Raw genomic sequence first — 8,929 nt, 5'->3', positions numbered from 1 at the left:
TGTATTTTTGTCAACTGATCAAATATGTTAATGCAGTTTTTAATAAAATTATTATTGAAAACCAGCAAATTCACGGTTTTGTATTGAATGTAAACTGTCTGGGAGATAATATCTTTTATCTTTTAATTTTTCTAAAATGTTTATGATTATTAAGGATATTTAATGCGTCGTGCCATATCATGCATCCATATCATATCATAATTAATTATATATATATAAACCATGGCCAAGATTTTTTGTGCCATATTAAGTGCCTGAAATATGCCATTCTACTGAGAATAAAGCAGAACACTGGCCAGAGCAATCTGAGGATGAGACAGTCCTCTTGTGGCTTTATGGTGAACTGCTCTTTCTTCTCTGATCAGACAGTTAGGGCTGGATATAGGCATAGGCATTCTGGGCACATGCTCCATCACAGTTATGCCCTGTCCCGAATGGAAGAAGACCACAACGGTTTAGGGTGCCATTTAGGACAGGGCCTATCTCAGATAACTCAGTCCAGTCATACTAATCATTAACAACTGGTGCGTTCAAAGAACCAAATTAGCCAGATCCTGATTAGCGAAATGATATCATCTAGGATGTAATAAGTGGCATATGAAAAATGGGCTCCAAGTTAGTTGTACGCATATTCCCACCATCGCATCTTCTGAAAATAAATGAGTAGTACGAGATGCTGTAACAACCACCACAGCTGCTAAATAAACAAATTATTCTCAATTTATTTAGTCATCTTTAATTTTCTACAAATCCAGAAGCAACAGCTATTGTTCCCTTTTACTTAACCATCTCCTCTTCATCTGTCATTGGTGCCGGTGCATGTTCTCCCCCCATTTTGCAAGCTTATGCCTTCTTGCTGTCGACTGAAAACAAGTCAACTGTTAATTTCATTACTCTAATTAAGAAATGTAACAGGTTGGATTAGAGAATATTAAATTAGCCTATGTGAAAGGAGCATTAAACTATGTGGAAAAAGCTGCTTTGCATTGAAATAGACACTGAATGATATTTAATATGTCAGATGTTTGTAAAGTCATGTACTGTAGCCCACACCCATGAAACTTTTATGCTTAAAGCTTTACCTTGATTGAATTATTATTTTTTTTGTATTATTTTTATTAATTTTTTTAGATGCTGCTTCGTTCTCTTTTCTTTTTTTCTTTTTTTGTGCCGAGAGATACTATGAAAATGAATATTAGTTCAATAATTTTAAAGTTTTCCCCTCTGATATTATAATAGTGATTAAGAATTCAAGTTATTTATTGATGTCTTTTCGTTGGTGCTTTTGCGATGGTGAATTTGTAATTTCAGAGCTCCACTGATCATGACTTCTCATAGTCATGGTACACGCACTAAACTCAGTCAACCTGCTCAGAGTCGACTGAACTAACACAATTCAGCTGTTCTGAAACTGAAAAACTCACGACTTTCCCATCTCAAGATAAGTCAAGGTTAAACTGAGAGTTGGTTGAACCTCCTTACTGAAACTGATTCCTGATCATCAAATGTATCAAAGCACAACATATTAGTGTAAGAAATGTTTTTAATTTAAATACAAGTCATTTGCAATTTGAAAATACAAAGAAATAAAAAAAATTGATAAATGCAAGAGAATGTGCCATTACAGTAGAGTAATTTAGTAACAGTGGCATTATATTTAAGAAAAAATATGTGTTTTCCCTTCCTTAAACAAGTTACAAAGCAACATATTCACTAACACTACTCTCAGATGTCATGCCCAAGGACTGTTGGCCAAACATCTGATTGATAAGTCAAGTCAAGTCTGCTTTATTGTCAATTTCCACATGTACAGTACATACAGAGAATCGAAATTGCGTTACCCTCAGACCCCAGTGCATACAGATAACATTTACATTAAAGCCTAAAAAATCTAGATCAAATATAAAATGTAGAATGTAGATACAACTATAAGGAGTGCAGAATCAGATCAAACCAGGACATGTATGTCATATTCTCTACCTGCAGGGCCGGCCCGTGGCATAGGCAGTATAGGCAAATGCTAAGGGCGCCGGCGCCCTATACCCTAGGGGGGGCGCCAGAGCCGCGTAAGGAACTTTCCGCTTTTATTGTACTTCATTAACACTGCAACTAGTGGAGCAATAATGGGATTTACATGGCATTGACTTTCTTTCTTTTTGTGATCAAATTTTTCAAATGGCATTGACTTTCTCTTATAAATTCTTCCTTTAACGTGACCAGGGGGGAGTTGAAGGGATCATACACTTCCACCAATCAGACTTCTTTTACCCGCGGCCGCCATTCGATTTTCGTTTTTATTGCGTCAAAAAAGTTAATATGTCAAAGTGTCCCAAATTATCTGCTGCCCAGGGGAGGAAAAAAAGAAAAGAAGAGGAGGAAAAACGCGACAAAGACAAAGGTAATGTTACAGTAAAGATGATCAATAATGCCATTAGTCATTAGCATACATGGTGGTTAGCTAACGTTAATCTATAAATAACCAGCGCTATCTGCTAGTTCTAACCAAAATAAAAACTGGTCAATGGTTCTAACAGATAAGCCTAGCGCTATTATTATGGAAAATAGTAATATGAGTACCTTCCTCGGACAAATGTGTAAATATTAGATCTAATCAGCAGGTGTATTAATGTTAATTTCATTGACATCCTTATCTCACGTTTTCCCAGCTTGTAATAATTAATCAAAATACCATTAATAATCATATTAATAATTCCATAGTTGTAACGCCAGCTGTTAACTGTGTTACAGCTCATATTGTCTATAAAGTGTGTTTATCATGTTAAAATTTACACCTGTGTTAAAGTGCACATCATTAATGTTAGAGCATAACTTAGCATTCCCACATGCAATATTATACTGCAGTTTACTGATTCTTTTGCATTCTGCTAATTAGAATTTCATTGTAATGAAAATAAAATTTAAATTATTACTAATATATGAATTACTAATATAATTTGTTTCTGAAAAAAATACATTGCATATTATACACTATAGTCTACATCATGTATTTATCTCTAGGTTTCTCATTTATATTATTTCATTTTATTGTATTTTTTAAATATTGTGTTTATTATTAGTCTGGTGTTACATACTACAGCACAAACCAGCAGTGATGCAGCTGCATCAAGCGCTCCTCCTGGACCTGTCGCCTCCACCTCACCTGCCTTAAGCGCTCCTCTTGTCGCCTCCACCTCAGCTGCATCAAGCGCTCCTCTTGTCGCCTCCACCTCAGCTGCATCAAGCGCTCCTCTTGTCGCCTCCACCTCAGCTGCATCAAGCGCTCCTCCTGTCGCCTCCACCTCAGCTGCATCAAGCGCTCCTCTTGTCGCCTCCACCTCAGCTGCATCAAGCGCTCCTCTTGTCGCCTCCACCTCACCTGCATCAAGCGCTCCTCTTGTCGCCTCCACCTCACCTGCATCAAGCGCTCCTCTTGTCGCCTCCACCTCAGCTGCATCAAGCGCTCCTCTTGTCGCCTCCACCTCAGCTGCATCAAGCGCTCCTCTTGTCGCCTCCACCTCACCTGCATCAAGCGCTCCTCTTGTCGCCTCCACCTCAGCTGCATCAAGCGCTCCTCTTGTCGCCTCCACCTCAGCTGCATCAAGCGCTCCTCCTGTCGCCTCCACCTCAGCTGCATCAAGTGCTCCTCTTGTCGCCTCCACCTCAGCTGCATCAAGCACTCCTCCTGTCGCCTCCACCTCAGCTGCATCAAGCGCTCCTCCTGTCGCCTCCACCTCACCTGCATCAAGCGCTCCTCTTGTCGCCTCCACCTCACCTGCATCAAGCGCTCCTCTTGTCGCCTCCACCTCAGCTGCATCAAGCGCTCCTCTTGTCGCCTCCACCTCAGCTGCATCAAGCGCTCCTCCTGTCGCCTCCACCTCACCTGCATCAAGCGCTCCTCTTGTCGCCTCCACCTCAGCTGCATCAAGCGCTCCTCTTGTCGCCTCCACCTCAGCTGCATCAAGCGCTCCTCTTGTCGCCTCCCCCTCACCTGCATCAAGCGCTCCTCTTGTCGCCTCCACCTCACCTGCATCAAGCGCTCCTCTTGTCGCCTCCACCTCAGCTGCATCAAGCGCTCCTCTTGTCGCCTCCACCTCAGCTGCATCAAGCGCTCCTCTTGTCGCCTCCACCTCACCTGCATCAAGCGCTCCTCTTGTCGCCTCCACCTCACCTGCATCAAGCGCTCCTCTTGTCGCCTCCACCTCAGCTGCATCAAGCGCTCCTCCTGTCGCCTCCACCTCACCTGCATCAAGCGCTCTTCCTGGACCTGTCGCCTCCACCTCACCTGCATCAAGCGCTCCTCCTGGACCTGTTGCCTCCGCCTCACCTGCATCAAGCGCTCCTCTTGTCGCCTCCACCTCACCTGCATCAAGCGCTCCTCCTGTCGCCTCCACCTCAGTAGCATCAAGCGCTCCTCTTGTCGCCTCCACCTCACCTGCATCAAGCGCTCCTCCTGTCGCCTCCACCTCAGTAGCATCAAGCGCTCCTCTTGTCGCCTCCACCTCACCTGCATCAAGCGCTCCTCTTGTCGCCTCCACCTCACCTGCATCAAGCGCTCCTCTTGTCGTCTCCACCTCAGCAGCACAACCTAGCAGGTATGCAGCAGCATCAAGCGGACCTTCTGTTGCTCCAATAGACCCAGCTGACTGGCCATCTCCTCTAACTGATAAGGTACGAACAGAGTTGGTTCACAGAGGTCCATTTAAAATAGAAAACAGCTTCACATTCCCTAAAACAAAAGACGGACGAAGATGTCAGCATGACCATTTTAACAGACTCTTAATCAATGGAGAAAAAGTCAGAAGAAGCTGGCTTATGTACTCTAAAAAAGATGATAGCTTGCACTGCTTCTGCTGCAAACTTTTTTCTAAAAGAGAGTACAAACTTAATAGGGAAGGACTAAAGGACTGGAAAAATGCAAGTCACTTGCTCAAGGTCCATGAGGATAGCCAGGAGCATAATGCTCACATGGCAACATGGAAGGATTTGGAGGTCCGTTTTGCAAAAGGGATCACAATAGATTAACAAGAGATGGCACTTGTTGAGGCTGAGAGAAAAAGGTGGCGTGACGTTCTACATCGATTGGTGGCGATAATTATCAGTCATTAGCTGAAAGAAACATGGCTTTCAGGGGTTCCACAGACACATTACATAAACCAGACAATGGAAATTTTCTGAAAGAAGTGGAGCTCATGGCCAAATTTGATCCAGTGATGAAGCAGCATGTCAGTAGGGTGGAAAGTGGAGCTGGCAGTCATGTACATTATCTTGGCAAAACAATTCAAAATGAACTGATAGACTCCATCAGTTCTAAAATAATAGAACACATCGTGACAGAGATAAAAATATCCAAATATTTATCCATCATTTTAGACTGCACCCCAGATCTGAGTCATAAGGAACAGCTCTCTGTCATAGTCAGGATAGTGTCACAAGAAGACATTCCTCAAGTAAAAGAGCATTTCTTAGGCTTTCTTGTGGCAGCGCAGTCAACAGGAGAACATTTGTCATCTCTAATCCTAAAAAGGCTAGAGGAACTTAACATCCCATTTGAAGACTGCAGAGGCCAGTCCTATGACAACGGCGCCAATATGAAGGGGAAAAATAAAGGTGTTCAGGCAAAGTTGCTTCAGCTGAACTCAAGAGCTTTTTATGTCCCATGTGGTGCGCACGCTTTAAATCTGGTAGTAGCTGATGCTGCAAAAAGCTCACCAGATGCCCTTGGCTACTTTGGGCATTTGACAAAGCTATTCAAGCTCTTCTCAGCCTCCACCCAAAGGTGGGATGTCCTCTTGAAATATGCAAAAATCACTCTGAAATCATGGGCTGAGACCAGATGGGAAAGCAGGGTGAAAAGCATTGAGGCAGTAAGTTATCAGGCTGGGCAAATCCGAGAGGCTCTTCTGGAGGTGAGGGAAAAAACTGCAGACCCTGTGGTGAGAGTTGAAGCCCAGTCTTTGGCTGAGGAGATTGGATCCTATCGCTTTTGCATTTGTACAGCCATATGGTATGACATTCTCTGCAAGATCCAGCATGTCAGCAGTCACCCTCCATGCAGCTTGATGTAGCTGTCAACTTGCTGAAGAAAACAAGAGATTCCCTCACCAGTTACAGAAACACTGGATTTTCTGATGCACAGACAATTGCGAAGGAGATGTGTGAAGAGATGAACGTGGAGGCTGAACTCAAACAAAAGCGCTTGAGAACCACAAAAACACACTTTGGCTATGAGTCTCCAGATGAGCCCATACAAGATGCACTGCGAAAAATGAAAACCACATTTTTTTATGTGGTCGTGGATACTGCCATCTCTTCACTTGATGAGAGATTTCAGAATCTTGGAGAGGTGAATAACACATTTGGCATGCTCCTTGATTTCCCCAACTTAGCAGAAGAGGACCTGCTACAGAAGTGTCAAACCCTAAGTACTGCTCTGACCCATGACAGCCAGCCAGACATTGATGGCATTGAACTTGCAAGGGAAATGCAGAATTTCCCACCATTGCCATCAAAGAATATGACAAACATGGAACTTTTGACCTTCCTGCATGTGAAGAAGCTGGCAGAAATGTACCCCAACATGTGGGTTGCTTTGAGAATCTCTGCCACTCTTCCTGTTACAGTGGCTGCTGCTGAAAGAAGCTTCTCAAAGCTCAAACTGATTAAAACTTACCTGAGATCTACTATGATGCAAGAACGTCTCAGTGGACTTGCCATCATAAGCATCAACCATGTGGTCTCTAATCAGTTGTCATATGATGATGTTGTAGATGACTTTGCCTCAAGAAACTCCAGGAAAGTCAAGCTGTAGCAAGTCATGTTAGATTAAGGAGGTGGTGGTGTAGTTTCTGAAGTAATTTAAGGCAGGACCAAAAACACCAATAGAGCTCTTTTTAAGATCATCTTTTCATTTTTTTATTCAAATCCTTGTAGTATTTCTGTGCCTACTTAAAGATACAAATAGATAAGATATATAAGATAGATACGATAAGATAGATAAGATAAGATAAGATACTAATGTCTTATTTTGCACAGTGCCGTATTTCTATTGTATATAAGTTAATGTCACTTATTTACACTTTTCATTGCGGGAGTCTTAAAATGTAATACTTTATGTAAGCTATCTATATTGTATTTCATATGTTGAGTTCATCTTTTTTATTTTTTTCTTTATTATTATTATAATTAGTATTTTGAATGTGCAATTGTTTTAGTTAAATAAAAGAATGTCTAAAACAAAGCTATTAAGTTTCTTGTGAGTATATGTACACTAACAGTGCAAGTACTGTACTGCGATGCAAGGGGGCGCCACTTAAAATCTTGCCTAGGGCACCAAATTGGTTAGGGCCGGGCCTGTCTACCTGTCTGCTTGGAAAAGAAGCTGTCGTAACGCCACTCAGAGAATAAAAAGGCCATCATTTTTAAAACTGTGATCATTTATCAGGATCAACTAAATGCTGGATTATCAGAAGTATGTGAAGTTCATGGCATAGATGCCATTGTTGCAGTAAACTTTTACAATTTCTGATATTCAACATTTTCCCTGCCTTACAGAAGATCAAAATTAAAGGTGGGGTAAGCGATTTCTGGTAGCCAATGTTGACATTTGAAATCACCAAAACATAACCCCAAAAGGCGCTTTCCCCTATTTTGATAGCTCCACCCCACACATACGTACACAACCCACACAACGATTAGTTCTGTGAAAAAAAGCAAAAAAAAAGTGTTACGCCATGTCTACACCGGACACATCCCCAACAGAAAAATGCTGCTGTGTTCTATTTATTATGTATTGACACGAATTTAAAATGATTTTCAACGGTTGCTTTGTCACGTCCAGTGTACTAGACAGATTACTTTTCTAACTAAACCGGGATTTACTGGATGTGTTTATGACTCGTTATTACGATGAATCTGGTATGTATTGCGTTTTGATGCCCAACCTAAAACTGCTGGCAATGGTGATGAATGAATCGCCAGTGCTCAGATATCTACAATTATATACAAATATTATTGTATCAAAAATACTACAAATATTATTATATCACAGCTAGAATTATAGCACACCAAGTCCCTGTAAACCGTGTGTGTGTGCACGTACGGGTCCATACCTTTACTGCCAGTCTCTGTTCAGGATCAATTGATTCATGGAAATTGGTGGTCTCCTTTTTAATATGTGGCTCCGGTATCGATAGCAAAACATCAAACTGAGCCACTGACATTATAAAGTAAACTTTGAATTGGTCTGGATAATCCTGCAGCTCCTTGATTAGGAGGTGGAACTCTCCTTCCTCTCTACGTGATCAAAGGAGTGGATGGACCCAATATTTCCTCTTTCTTTTTCTCTTTTTAAGAAAAGAGAGTAGAAAAAAATCATCTTAACTAGTTGAAAACGCCATTTTGTATTGTTTTGCTTTTTTTTTTTTTCGTAACGTATTCATTAATACGCATCGGACTCAGTGTGCAAGGCCTCTGTGCATGACAAATATTTCGGATCACGAATATGAAAAAACGCATGTGAAGATTTCAGACTCAGTGTGCAATGACCTTTATTTACATTTATGCATTTAGCAGATGCTTTAATCCAAAGCAATTTACAGTGCATTCAGGCTAACATTTTAACAAACGTGTTCCCTGGGAATCAAACCCACAACCTTTTGCTCTGCTAACGCAATGCTCTACCACTGAGCCACAGGAACACTATTTATAATGATATGTATTTTGTAAAATTAATTCTGTCCCATTTCATGTAGTCTATTCGTAAACATTGACACATGCAAACAAAGAGCATTTTACAGAGGGTTACAAGATAAATATTCAGATTTGTTTCCCCGTTTTATTCAAACAATTATGAACATTTTTGCATTTAGATACAGAAGAATGTTACCTGTTGAATAATAATAAAAAAAAATAAACAAACAAAAAATCTGGA

The sequence above is a fragment of the Carassius carassius genome, chromosome 14 (assembly GCF_963082965.1).
Source record: "Carassius carassius chromosome 14, fCarCar2.1, whole genome shotgun sequence".
In the NCBI taxonomy this organism is placed as follows: Eukaryota; Metazoa; Chordata; class Actinopteri; order Cypriniformes; family Cyprinidae; genus Carassius; species Carassius carassius.
The sequence above is the reverse complement of the archived record's forward strand: the minus strand, read 5'-3'. Positions refer to the sequence as shown.